Source organism: Sus scrofa, chromosome 1 (assembly GCF_054392235.1).
Source record: "Sus scrofa isolate SSC_HxYL_T2T_F1_AM1 chromosome 1, Sscrofa_HxYL_maternal_Yorkshire_Landrace_v2.0, whole genome shotgun sequence".
In the NCBI taxonomy this organism is placed as follows: Eukaryota; Metazoa; Chordata; class Mammalia; order Artiodactyla; family Suidae; genus Sus; species Sus scrofa.
Genome location: NC_139383.1, coordinates 107203763 through 107216450, shown reverse-complemented (window position 1 = coordinate 107216450; position 12688 = coordinate 107203763). Strand labels below are relative to the sequence as shown.

The 12688-nt window shown below is 40.8% G+C and overlaps 1 protein-coding gene across 7 annotated transcripts in view; it reads left to right on the top strand.

Moving 5' to 3' along the window:
- The window catches only part of ZBTB7C (zinc finger and BTB domain containing 7C), a 405029-nt gene that overhangs the window by 128295 nt on the left and 264046 nt on the right, over nucleotides 1-12688 (top strand). The window contains exon 3 of one of the 7 annotated variants that reach the window (XR_014808566.1): nucleotides 1836-4222. The exons of the other annotated variants lie outside the window; for them this stretch is intronic. The gene's annotated coding sequence lies outside the window, so the exon portion shown is untranslated. Of the gene's footprint in view, nucleotides 1-1835; nucleotides 4223-12688 lie in introns of those variants that run through there. 7 annotated transcript variants of the gene reach the window in all.

The window sequence follows — 12688 nt, the reverse complement described above, 5'->3', positions numbered from 1 at the left end:
GATTATATGATTAGTTTCTTTTAATTCATTACCTGGTGAGTTATAGTAGCAGATTTCCTAATGTTAGGCTACTTTTTCCAATTCTTTGCAAAAATTCTCCTTGATAATGACATATATTTCTGTTAAAATATATTTCTCTCTTTGGTTTATTGATTATTTTTCAGCTTTCTTGCATCTTTATTCATGAGTGAGATTGGCCTGTAATTTTCCTTTTTCAGACTTTCCTAGTCTGAAGTTTTTATTAGCCTTTCAAATGGGTTACAAAATAGGCTTTCTTTTCTTATGCTTAAGAAGATTATATAGAAGATGAAATGGTTTACTCATTGCATGTCTGATAGAACTTACCTGTTAAACCATCTGGGCATCTTGTTTTCTTTTGTGGGAAGATTTAAAATTACTTATTCAATGTATTTACTGATGATAAGACTCATCAGGTTTTCTATTTGTTTTAGAATTCATTTTGTAAATTATATTCTTCTAAGAACTCATCCATTTTACTTAAGTTTCCAAATCTATTGGCTTAAGATTCTTTATATTATTTTCTTCTGATCATCACAGTACCTGAAATTAGCTGATGTTTCTTTCTTTCGTGATGTTATTTGATTAATTCTTCTCCTCTCTCTCTCTTTAATCAGTTTCAACAGAGGCTAGTCTCTTAAAGACACATCTATTTGCTTTGTTAATTTCTCTCTCATATCTCTGTTTTTTGTTTTGTTGAGTCCCTCTTTTTATATTCCTATGTATTCTTTGATTTTATTCTGTTGATTTTTTTTCTAATTTAGCTCATTATTAACTTTTTTTTAATAATATAGGAATTCAAGGCTGTACACTTCTCTCTACATATTGCTTTATCTGAATCTCTTAAGTTGATAGAAAGATTGTATTTTCATTATCATTCAGCTCTAAGCATTTAAAAACTCTTAACTTGTTTAAAAATTTTATTTATTTATTTATTTTTTTGTCTTTTTAGGTCTGTGCCCGAGGCATATGGAGGTTCCCAGGCTAGGGGTCAAATTGGACCTGTAGCTGCTGGCCTACGTCACAGCCACAGCAACGTGGGATCCAAGGCACGTCTTCAACCTACACCACAGCTCCTGGCAACGCTGTATCCTTAACCCACTGAGCAAGGGCAGAGATTGAACCTGTGTCCTCATGGATGCTAGTCAGATTCATTTCCGCTGAGCCATAATGGGAACTCCCTTAAAAATTTTTATGATTTTTGTCTTCAATCACTATTTGTAGATTTATAAATATTATTTTTTATATTTGTTTTTATTTTTTTTAGTTATCTTTTGTTACTATTTCTAATTTAATGACATGAAGATCAAAAAACATGGACTGTGTTATTCTTTAGAATCATTTGAAATTGCTTTATATCTGGTCAGTTTTTTAAATTGTTCTATGTGAACCCAAGGTGTTCTGTAATTTGAAGGCTTTGCATTAAACCAAACTCATTCATTACTCAATGTTAAAAGTTCAAAACATTTATATTCTTGCTTATTGTTTGTATCTTGCTTATTTGATCTGTAAATGTCTATGAGAAGAATTTCTGAATTTCCCACTTTAATGGTCTGTTTGGAGCATTTCTCCTTGTACTTTATAAACATTTCTTCATTAAGTAAGAATTTAGAATTATTTTACATTTTCCTAATAAGTTGAACATTTTATCATTAAGTAGTGGTGGTGATCTTTATCACTTTCAGTTTTTCTGATAATGCGCTTATTTTACCCTCATTCTTAAAAGATAATTTTTCTGGGTACACAATTCTAGGGTTCACTTATTTCAGCACTTTATGGATAATTTATACTCATTTATTCCATTGTTTTATTTCTAGTTACCACGGTGGATCCAGCTGATAAAGAAGTAGTGCACAACACTTCCCTCCCCTGACATACACACAGACATGCACCTGATCTGAATGTCCTACACCAAGATGGACGGATGACAACAATAATATTTTGAGGCTGGGTATCAAACCAAGAGAGGAATATTTGTCAGAAGAGGTACTAAAAATCTGAGTATAGTGGTAACTGAAGCCAAAGATATGGAGACCTGATATAGGGTAAAATGAACACAGACTGGGTTCTGAATCTCTCAGGGAAAGGGGTGCCCAAGTCTGGGGCCCAGTATTAGGAAACTAGTGTCATAATCCCAGGAGCTGTGAAGGGTGGTCTCTTCCATAAAATGAGAACCATGAATACTCACTCATCAGTCCAGGGAATCCAGAGACACAGTCATCTTCCAAGCACCAGAAGTGAAAAAACAAACAACACAGACAAAAATTTTACGCATTAGAATATGGAATCATAACCTGATTTCATACCTAAAACAATCAAAACTCTCCCATTAAAGACAGAAAATCTTGCATTGAAAAAAGATTTTTTTTTAAAGGACAATGTCCAGGTACCTGCAGTGTACAAGACACCCATACAATGTAATGACACACAAAAATTGAGAGCCAAGGATTGGGAGAAAATATACAGTGCAGAAAACAAGAGAAAGCTGGTGTTTTCAGGGTATAACAATTTAGAAAGTAAGGAGAAAAGCATAAATAGAGAAAGATCATTGATTAATGATAAGAGGGATAGTCTATTAGGACATATAGCAATTACAAATCTTTATGTACCGAACAACATAGCCTCAAAATAACAGAAACAGAAATTTGAAGAAGGAGAAGGAAAAAAAAGACAAATTCACAATTACTATAGGAGATTTTTAGCACACCTTATAGAAATAGGAGATACAAGCTTGTAAGATTATAAAAGGTTCAAACAAGACAAGTAACAAGCATCAGCCAATGAATCTATCTATAACCCTGTATCCTACAAATGGAGACTGTGCCTTATTTTCAGTCACACATTTATAGAAACTGAGCATGGAGAAGGCCACTAAAGAAATCAACATCACACAGACCACATTCTCTACCATCATATGCTGCAACAAGAATTCAATGATAAAAAGAATGCCCCTCTACCTTTAACTGACATGTGCTCTGTCATGGATGGTGGTACCAAGAGCAAGTCTTAGAGGAGGGCAGGGTAACCTATAGTCAGGAGGAAGGCTGGGAGGCATGATATTCCTTAGTAGACCTGGACAGCATGTGTGTGTCCCATTTGTTCATGATGTGAAGGACTACCTGATTGTGATATTTATCACCTGCATCTCCAGGACACACTCAGTAGAGTGTCCTTTGCAGCTGACTATATCAGGGTGAAGTAGCCAGGAGAACTCTTACTAGACTCATTTTACACATGAAGGAACCGATGAGTAGAGAGAGGAGCTCACCTACTAAGACACTGAAAATTTTTAAAAGAGCAAATGGTGGAACTAAGACTGGATTCATGTATTTTGACTTCAGATTAGTTGCTCTCCCCAACCCGTAGCATGAACTGTGAATGATTTACATTCAACTTCAAATCTGACTCGACCAAGGTTCTTGAGAATATGGCCCTAAACCATATTCATTACCCTCCCCAGTGCCTGGCGATGGAAGATTTCAGTACATACTTGTTAAATGAATGCTGGATTAAGTTACTAATTTTTGCATGGGTATGTGCATTTATTTCTAAATAATGCTTTTCATATGATAAATGTCCATTGCAGGGGATTTAATAAAAAAAAGAGGAGAAAGAAGAAATTAAAATCTCTCATAATCCTGTCATTAAATATTTTATAAAAAGCATTTTAGTGGCTGCACAATAGGTATATACATGCTCAATATTTAGAGTATTTCCAACTTTCCCTATTACAAATAATTCTGTGACAAGTCCCACTGCACACTCATTATTTCCTAAAGGTAAATTCCTAGAACTGGAAATACTAAGTCAAAGGATATGGCTTTTTAAAGATTTTGATAAACATCACCAGATACCCTTTCTTAAAGCTATACTAATTTTCATTCTCCAAATATAAGAAAGTATCAATTTCTGTGTACCCTTATCACATTTTTTCCTTTTTTCCTCTTTGTAAGGTAAACTTTTTATTGAAGTATTGCATACATAGAGAAAATGAAGACCCCATAGTTGGCTGGCTCAATAAATTTTCACGCAATGAATAGATTCCTGAACCCAGCATCTAAATTGCGACATAGAATGTTATCAAGCATCCCAGAAGCCACCTGAGCCATTAATCATGTTCCCAAAGTTAACCATTGTCCTTTCAACATCATAGCTTAGTCTTGACTGTGCTTGAACTTCATATAAATGGAATCATGTAGTATTACTCTTTTGTGTCTGCCTTTATTTCATTCACTGTTGTATTTGGGAATTCAGCCCTATTGCTGTGTATAGTTGTAGTTTGTGCTTTCTTGTTTCTGTATTGCATTTCATTATGTGAATGAACCATAATTTATCCATGTTACTGTAGAGGGGCATTTGGATAGCTTCTGGGATGTGACTATTAAAACCAGCACAGCCATGGTCATTCCTATACATGAGTGATCATAAGCATTTCTGGTACCTATATTCCTAGAACTGGAATTATGGATCACAACACTATTTTTAATTTAAAAAATTGCCTAGTAAAGCTAATGCTTAAATCAATGAATAAAAGCTAATGAAAGAGTTCCTGCTGTGGTGTGGTGGGTTAAGAATCCAGTATTGCAGCAGCTACAGCATAGGTCAAAGCTGTAGCTCAGATTTGATCCCTGGCCCGGGAATTTCCATGTGCCGTGGGTGTGGCCATAAAAAAAAAAAAAAAGCTAATGGACAATTTTGGGCCATTTGGGTATTGAGAGTTAGTTGGGCCTGGAGTCTTTTCCTAGATGTCTCATATTGTGCCTCGTTGGGACTGCTGGCCCAAGTACATGTAACTCTGAGTAAATAGACCCTTGTGTTTAGAGTTCATGTATAGACATGGAGACCTTTGTAAATGTGGTCAGAGTTGGGGATGGAGCTTGTCATGAGATCGTGACCTTGATCAGAGTTTGGGGTGTTCCTTTTGTCCCAGGTGTATTCTCACGGATTAGAACAGATTGGGTAAGGTGTGAGAGGCCAAGCCTGAATGCTGGGGAGTTTATTCAGTAGGTAGTGGGTTGTCATAGAAGGCTTTGGAATAAGTGAGTGCCTTCATGGAGGCAGCATGTGGGAAGGTAGCCAGAATCCAATTAATAACAGATGGAATGGCACAAACACAGGGACTGTAGGACACTCCAGGGAAGGGAGCAAAGAGTGTCCTCACCTACGGGTGAAGCCACAGGAGCTTGGGAATCTCAGGGGCCCACACTGTAGTGTTCTGCCACCTTTTCCAGCTCCCGCTGTGCCTTTCCTGCCTAAACCGCCTTTTCCAACCCGACACCCTCCAACAAGTGCTCTCTGCCCATCCTCCTGCCTAACAGCAGGATGTGAGCTCCTTGGGGGCCATGTGTGTCTTGATTATCACTGTATTCCCAACACTTGGTACAGTGCCTGGCACATAATAAGTGCTCAGTAAACACTTGTGGAGAGAGGAATGTTCTTTTGTGTCATACCCGACTTTCCCTCTCTGTGGACCCCTTTCCTGTGACTCCTGTCCGCTTGTCTTTCAGTCCTGGCTTTGCCTCTAGCCACAGCCTTATGATTTTCCTGGTTTCCTTTCTTTGAAGCTCTAGAACTTAGTGGACAGGTAAAGGTATCAAGGAAAACTTGATGCAGAGCTGAGTGCTTCTCCTTCAAGACTTCATTTCTTCCTTCCTTCCCACTATGTGAACATGAGCCTGGGTCAACATCCCAACGTTCAGGATAGCGGTGTTTTGTGCTACCTCCACCCTCAAAGCTGCAGTGGGGAAGCTACTTGAGGCTCAGGACCCAGGCTGCCTTTATTTTAGCAGCGGCCAAGTGTAGGCCATTTGAGGGGAGTGGCTTCTAGTCTTTTTGCCAACCCCCTACAAAATCCAGGCAGCGCTGCCATCAGAGGACAGAACATGCCAGGCTCCGTGTGGTCCTTCATCTTTGCTTTGTTTAGGTGCTTTTATCTCCAGTGGAGTCTGGACACGATTCACTGGCGATCAAAGTTGCCACGTCTTGCTGGACCTCCCTGCAGCCAAATTGGAGCGGATGCCGGCCCCACCAGTGCTTTGAGCAGAATCAGTATGGCCTCTTTTTTCTTTCCATTTTTTGCCATGTTGATCATGGAGTAACTGCAGGGAGGCAGGGAGCCTGAAGCATCCAGGCAGGCATATCTGCCAGCCTGTCGCTTCCGACTGGAGAGGGACCAAGGCCTGTGAGTACTGGATGTACTGAATTTCCTTCTAGGGCATTTTTTTTTTTTCAGTGGTAGAGCAGGAACGGCTCGCTCACAAAATGGTCACGGGTCTGTGTTCTGAGGAGAGGGGATGGGCGGGGGGCACCGATTTCGTAGGGCTGCCCTCCGGCCCCCGGGGTGGGTCACATGTCGACTTCTTCCCTCTGAGCACACGTAAAGCACACGTGATGGTGTGCTGGCCACCCCAGTCCCTCCCCAGGCAGGTTTAAGGGCTCTGTTAGTCTTAAATCAATTTCCACTGTCACCAGCAAGATTCTCTGGTTGATAAATTTAAAAACCAACATGAAAAACATAAACAAAATAAGAATGAAAACCCATTACAGTCCCTCAGGGGGCAGCCTGTGAGAATCTAGTTGACAGCAGAGAGCAGTTGGTTGGTATTTCATCATCTGTTGCCACCTTGCAAACCACTCCCAGATATAGTGGCTTAAAGCAGCCATCTGCTCCTGGGTCAGGAATTTGGGCAGGACCCTATGGGGCAAGACCCATGGGACAGCTTTTCTCTTTTCTGTTGCGGTCACTCAAATGGGGCTGGAGGATCCAAGATGGTGCCACTCCCTTGTCCAGAGCTCTTGGCTGGAACCTTGAGCTTCTCCACCTGGCCTGTTTCTCTCTCATGGCCCCCGTTCTCCAGGACCTCTCACTGGAGCAGGACAGCCTAGCTTCTTTACACAGCAACTGGAAACTGCCTCTGCGAAAGTGGAAGCTGCTAGGCCGCTTCAAGCCCAGAAGGTCACTTCTACCACATTCTATTCATCTGTCAAACAGTTCCCATGTGGCTCAGTGGGTTAAGAACACAACTATTACCCGTGAGGATGCAGGTTCAATCCCTGGCCTCACTCAGTGGGTTAAGGATTTGGCATTGCTGTGAGCTGTCGTGTAGGTCGAGGATTTGGCTTGGATCTGGCATTGCTGTGGCTGTAGGCTAGGCCAGCAGCTGCAACCTTGCCCAGAAACTTCCATATGCCGCAGGTGCAGCCATAAAAAGAAAACAAAAATCACATGGCCAGTCTAGTTTAAATAGGAGGGAAATATCACCCACCTTTTTTTTTTTTTTTAAAGCTTTTTAGGACCACACCTGCAGCATATGGAGGTTCCCAGGCTAGGGGCCTAATCGGAGCTGTAGCTGCCAGCCTACACCACAGCCTCAGCCACGCCAGATCCGAGCCACATCTGTGACCTACACCACAGCTCACAGCAACGCCAGATCCTTAACTCACTGAGTGAGGCCAGGGATTGAACCCGCATCCTCATGGGTACTAGTCAGATTCATTTCTGCTGCACCACAGTGGGAACTCCCTCTCCCATGTCTTGCTGGGAGACTGTTGTGGCCATCTTTGGAAATAATCCTTCAGGAGGAGATACTGAAAGAGCTTATTTTCTATAGCCATTGCCACTTCTGAGCTCATATTCCTTCCCCTAGCCCTAGGGTCCTGAGGGAAAGGAAGCCTGTTACCCGGCAGAAAGGAGGTTGACTTTAAAACAAATTCTTGTGCCATTTTCATGATTATAAATTATGAGTTCTAGAACATAATTGTTCACTATAAACTGATGGCTGTCTGCAAGTCTAGCACTCTACAGCATGCTTCTGACTTCTGATGAAGGAACCTCCAAAGTTGCCGTGAAGCAGCACCCAGCCCGACGGCCCTTTCCCACAGTGTAGGCCCCTGGAGTGTGTCCTCACCAGCCGCTGTTGTTCTTAATTTCATGGCCATAAAACTTGCACCTCACATATTTGTTAAACAGCTTAGTAGGAGTTCTAGCCTTCCTCAGAATCACAGTGAATTTTAAATTCTCAAAATCTAAGTACAGTAGCTATTTATTTTGCACTTTTGTTTGGGCCAGAAAATCTTAAAATTAAGAGCACACCTGAGTCGGATTAGGGCCATTTACATGGTTGGGAGGAAAATGAGACTAGGGATGAAAAGGGTTGTTTCTCATGAGGCACAGGAAGAAATTTTACATTATGAGAATTCTTGAAGTCACCTTGGGTTATACAAATCTGAGGACTTTTTATTGTCCTGGTGAGCCTATGCCTCGTCCTGGGACTGATGTTTTTGTCATCCATTCTGTCCTTCTCCCTTCCTTCCTCCATATCCTGACTCCAGTTCCAGGATCCCATACCTAAGGTGATTCCAAAAGCAAATTTTGAAAATCAAATTGGCCTGTGCGGAGAGAAAATAGGTCTGTTCTTCATGTTTAATGTTGCTTAATGTTCTCACCATAATACCACTTACAGATGATTGGAACTTAAAGGGCTTCTGCTTTTTACTGACTACTTTATTAATTTATTTTTGTTAAAAAAAATTTTTTTTACAGTTGCACCTGTGACAAACGGAAGTTTCCAGGCTAGGGGTCAAATCAGACCTGCAGCTGCCACCACAGCCACGGCAACGCCAAATCCAAGCCACATCTGTGAGCACTGGATCCTTAACCCACTGAGTGAGACTAAGGATCAAACTGTGTCCTGATGGACATTATGTCAGGTTATAACCTGCTGAGCCATAGCAGGAACTCCTTTTACTGATTTTAAATGTGGTATCAAGAGCTGAGCTCAGAAATCTGAGGCTCACAAGGGGAGTTGCTGGTCCATGTAGTTTACCTGTTCTTGGGAGATGATGCTAAGCATTCTTACAGGTCATGTAACACTAGAAAACACGTCAAATGCAGGGAAAAGAATGTATTAACTTCACTTTTACGCCCTTTGGATACATAATATAGTGTGGAGTGAGGGTCAGGAGGCCTGAGTGTGGTGACCCCAGCTCCATCAGAAATGAACCCTGTGATCTTTGGCAAGTCCCTTGACCTCTCTGAGCTTCAGCTTTTGATCTTTAGGTCAGGCATTTGGAGTTTATTCATTTTAACAAACTCGGGGTTGGGTGTTGTGCTGGGCATTAAGCTTAGAGACTGAGCTGGGCTCTGTCCTGCCGGCAGGGAACTCAGTGTAATGATCTCTGAGGCTCTGAGACTCAAAATTTCCCCAATACATGCATGCCCTGATGCTCTGCTTAGCAATGCAACAGCACGATCCTAACAGCAGGGAAACCACGCTGATGAACAGTCTGCTGTCCTCTAGTAGACTATGGATATAGGAAGAACATCACAGTATTGGTTATGAGCATTCATCTGTGTTTGCAAGATTTGTTTATGAAAGCCCTCTGCCAGTTCAGTTGGGGCTAGTTTGTATCTATTAATTAATTAATCAGTTAATTTTCCATTGCTAGAGATCAGACCTTTCTTTTAATTATGTGATTGTTTTGCTCACTTGTGACTCTTTTCCAGTAATAACTGTTCCTTATAATTAGGAAAAATAGCTTTGGTTTCAAGTTGGAGATGACAAGACCCCGTGAACAAGTCTCTGTGAAAGGAAAGGTTAGTGAATAGACAGCATGTGATGAGAGCCAGGAGTGTGTGGCACAGTGTGTGTGTGTGCGCACACGCGTGTGTGTGTGTGTGTGTGTGTGTGTGTGTGTTTTGGGGGGGTAGTGAGGACACTTTTTCAAATAGCTCCTCATCCAGGACAAAAGCAGATGCTCACTGACTTAAACACTCAAACACGAGAGCCTAGGCCCTCATCTGCAGACCCAACTCTTACTCTTTGTCTTCTTGCCAACGCTCCAATGACTGTGACCTTGGGTATATGAAGAGGGCATGGTGGCCTGGACCACACCAATGACAGGAGAATGCAGCCAAAGGGATGGAACTGAGGTTTCCTTTGAAGGCTTATTCAACAGAATGTGGTGATGGGTTTGAGTGTCAGTGATGGGGGCGGGTAGATGGGGGCTGGGAAGGAAGATGGGCAAGTCAGGGCTAGTCCCCCAAAATTTATGGATTGGGCTACTGTGTGGACCAAGGTACCACTTACAAAAAGACTGGGAAAGGTTTGGGTGAAATATCAACAGCTTAGCCATGGAAATATGGAGTTTGGGGTAGATGGTGAATCACACTGGCGAAGGTAGATGAAGCCAGCATCTGGTTGCTACTCTTAAAAGAGAAGCCAGGATAAAGATGGTGACTTCTGTGTACCTTTGAACCTAACTTGCTGTCATAATGCTGCTTCTGTGATAAAATAGGACTCCAATTCAAAATGTCTGATTTAGCAAATACACCTTAGAGAATAACGGTTTGCAAGCTGGGGAGCAGCTGGATACCTTTTTACCCAGGAACTCTCTGGGGTTGTTAAGAGTTGGTTTGGTGCAGTGGAAAACGTGTGAGGTTAAGAGTCCTGAGGCAGTACTTCCTGATCCAGCTCCATCACTAATAACTGCCTGTAATGGAGAACAATTTACCAGGATGTTTGCCTGGCTACTTCACACACCGATCATGAAACCGAGGGGTAGAAGTGTTATGAAATGGACAACATGCTATGGAATTTACAGAAGTGATCATTTTATTCAGGTAAAATTCGAATTTCTTCCTGGGATGGCAGTGACAAAGTGAGTGGAGTGTTTCCTTTTTCAATAGTTTTTTTTTTTTTTTTTCCCCCTCAGTTTTTAGGACCACACTGTGGCATGTGGAAGTTCCCAGGCTAGGGGTAGAGTCAGAGCTACAGCTGCCAGCCTACACCACAGCCACAGCAGTGTCAGAACCCTGACCCACTGAGAGAGACCAGGGATTGAACCCTCATCCTCATGGATGCTAGTCGGATTTGTTTCTGCTGCACCACGATGGGCACTCCCCTTTTTTGATAGTTTTAAAGTTCTCCTTTCTTAGCAATAACACCACTCATCATTAAAAAGGAAAATATAGGCAAATAGAAAGGAGGAGAAAATTCCCCATGTTTTCACATCTCTGAGAAAACCACTCTTAATATTTCGGCCTATTTCTTATAGGTAATATTTTTATGGGAATTTAAAAATTAGGTATTATTTCAAACATGTAGAAATGTACAGAGAAATTATATATTCGTATACCATGAATCATAATTAAACAGTCTTAACGTGTCTGTCATATTTGATTTGGATCCTTTCCGTTTTTAGAAATAATATATTGTGGGTACAATTGACACCGTACCCTTTCAATTCATTTCCTATTCTCCTAAAATATAACAACTGTTGTATACTTTTTACTAATTTGAATGTGAAATGAAACTTCGTTGTTTTAAATTTCACTGGTAACAATCTAATTTTTTTTCACTTATGGGTAAATTGATGGAAGGGTCTCTCTCCTTTTTCCCTATTGATCCTTTCTCTATAGAAGCCAAGTTTTCATCTATCTGTACATTTCTTTCTAAGATTGAGATTTCTTTTTGTCTTAGTTGTCTATCCCGATAATATAACATGTAAGTCTATTACTAAGTTTTCTAGTAATAGAGCAAGTCTCTCTGGTGTTTTTTTCTCTTCAAAATTCTCTTAGAAATTCTTAGTCCCTATATCTCCATGTGAGTTTTATGATCTCTGTCATATACCACAAAAAACTTTGATGGATATTTTTAAAAACTGAGATACAATTTACTTACCATTGTTCTACTCTTTTAAAGTGTACAATTCAATGGGGTTTTTTGCTTTGTTTTGTTTTGTTTTGTTTTTGGCTGTGTCCAGGGCATGCAGAAGTTCCCAGGCCAGAGATTAAAACTGTGCCACAGCAGTGACCCAAGCCACAGCAGTGACAATGCCAGATCCTTAACTGCTAGGCCACCAGGGAACTCCCAGTGTTTATATATATATATATATATATATTCATAAAGTGGTAAAGCCATCCTTACTTTCTAATTCGAGAACATTTTCATTGCTCCCCAAATAAACCCCTCACCCATTAGCAGTCACTTCCCATTCCCTCTCCCTTGCTCCTGTAAACTGCTAATCTCCTTTTGGTTCTGTAGATTTGCCTGTTCTCCACATTTCATATGAATGAAATCCTACAACACGACCTGTTGTGCTCACTTATTTTCCTTAGCATAACGTTTTCAAGGTTCATCCATGTTGTAGCATGAATCAGTACTTCGTTTCTTTTTTATGGCTGAATAACATTTCCTTGTATGATATGCCATATTTTATTTATCCGTTCATCAGTTGATAGACATTTAGATTATTTTCCCTTTTTTGCTTATTATGAATAATGCTACTATGAACATTTGTGTACAAGTTTTTGTTCGATATTCTCTTGGCAATATACCTAGGAGTGAAATTCCTGGGTCCTGTGGTAATTCTACGTTTAACCTTTTCAAGAAGCTGCCAGATTGTTTCCCAAAGTGATGGCACCATTTTGCATTCTAGTTGGTGTGGTGAAGTAATTGTCATGGCCTTTTGATTGAAACGGCATTGGGTTCCAGACTGTTTTGGGGAGAGTTAGCCCTGCAATATTGAGTCTTCTTATCCATGAGCCTGATGTGTGTCTCTCTGTTTCATCAGGTCTTCTTTTTGTTTGTTTGTTTGTTTGTTTGTTTGTCTTTTTGCTATTTCTTTGGGCTGCTCCCGCGGCATATGGAGGTTCCCAGGCTAGGGGTCG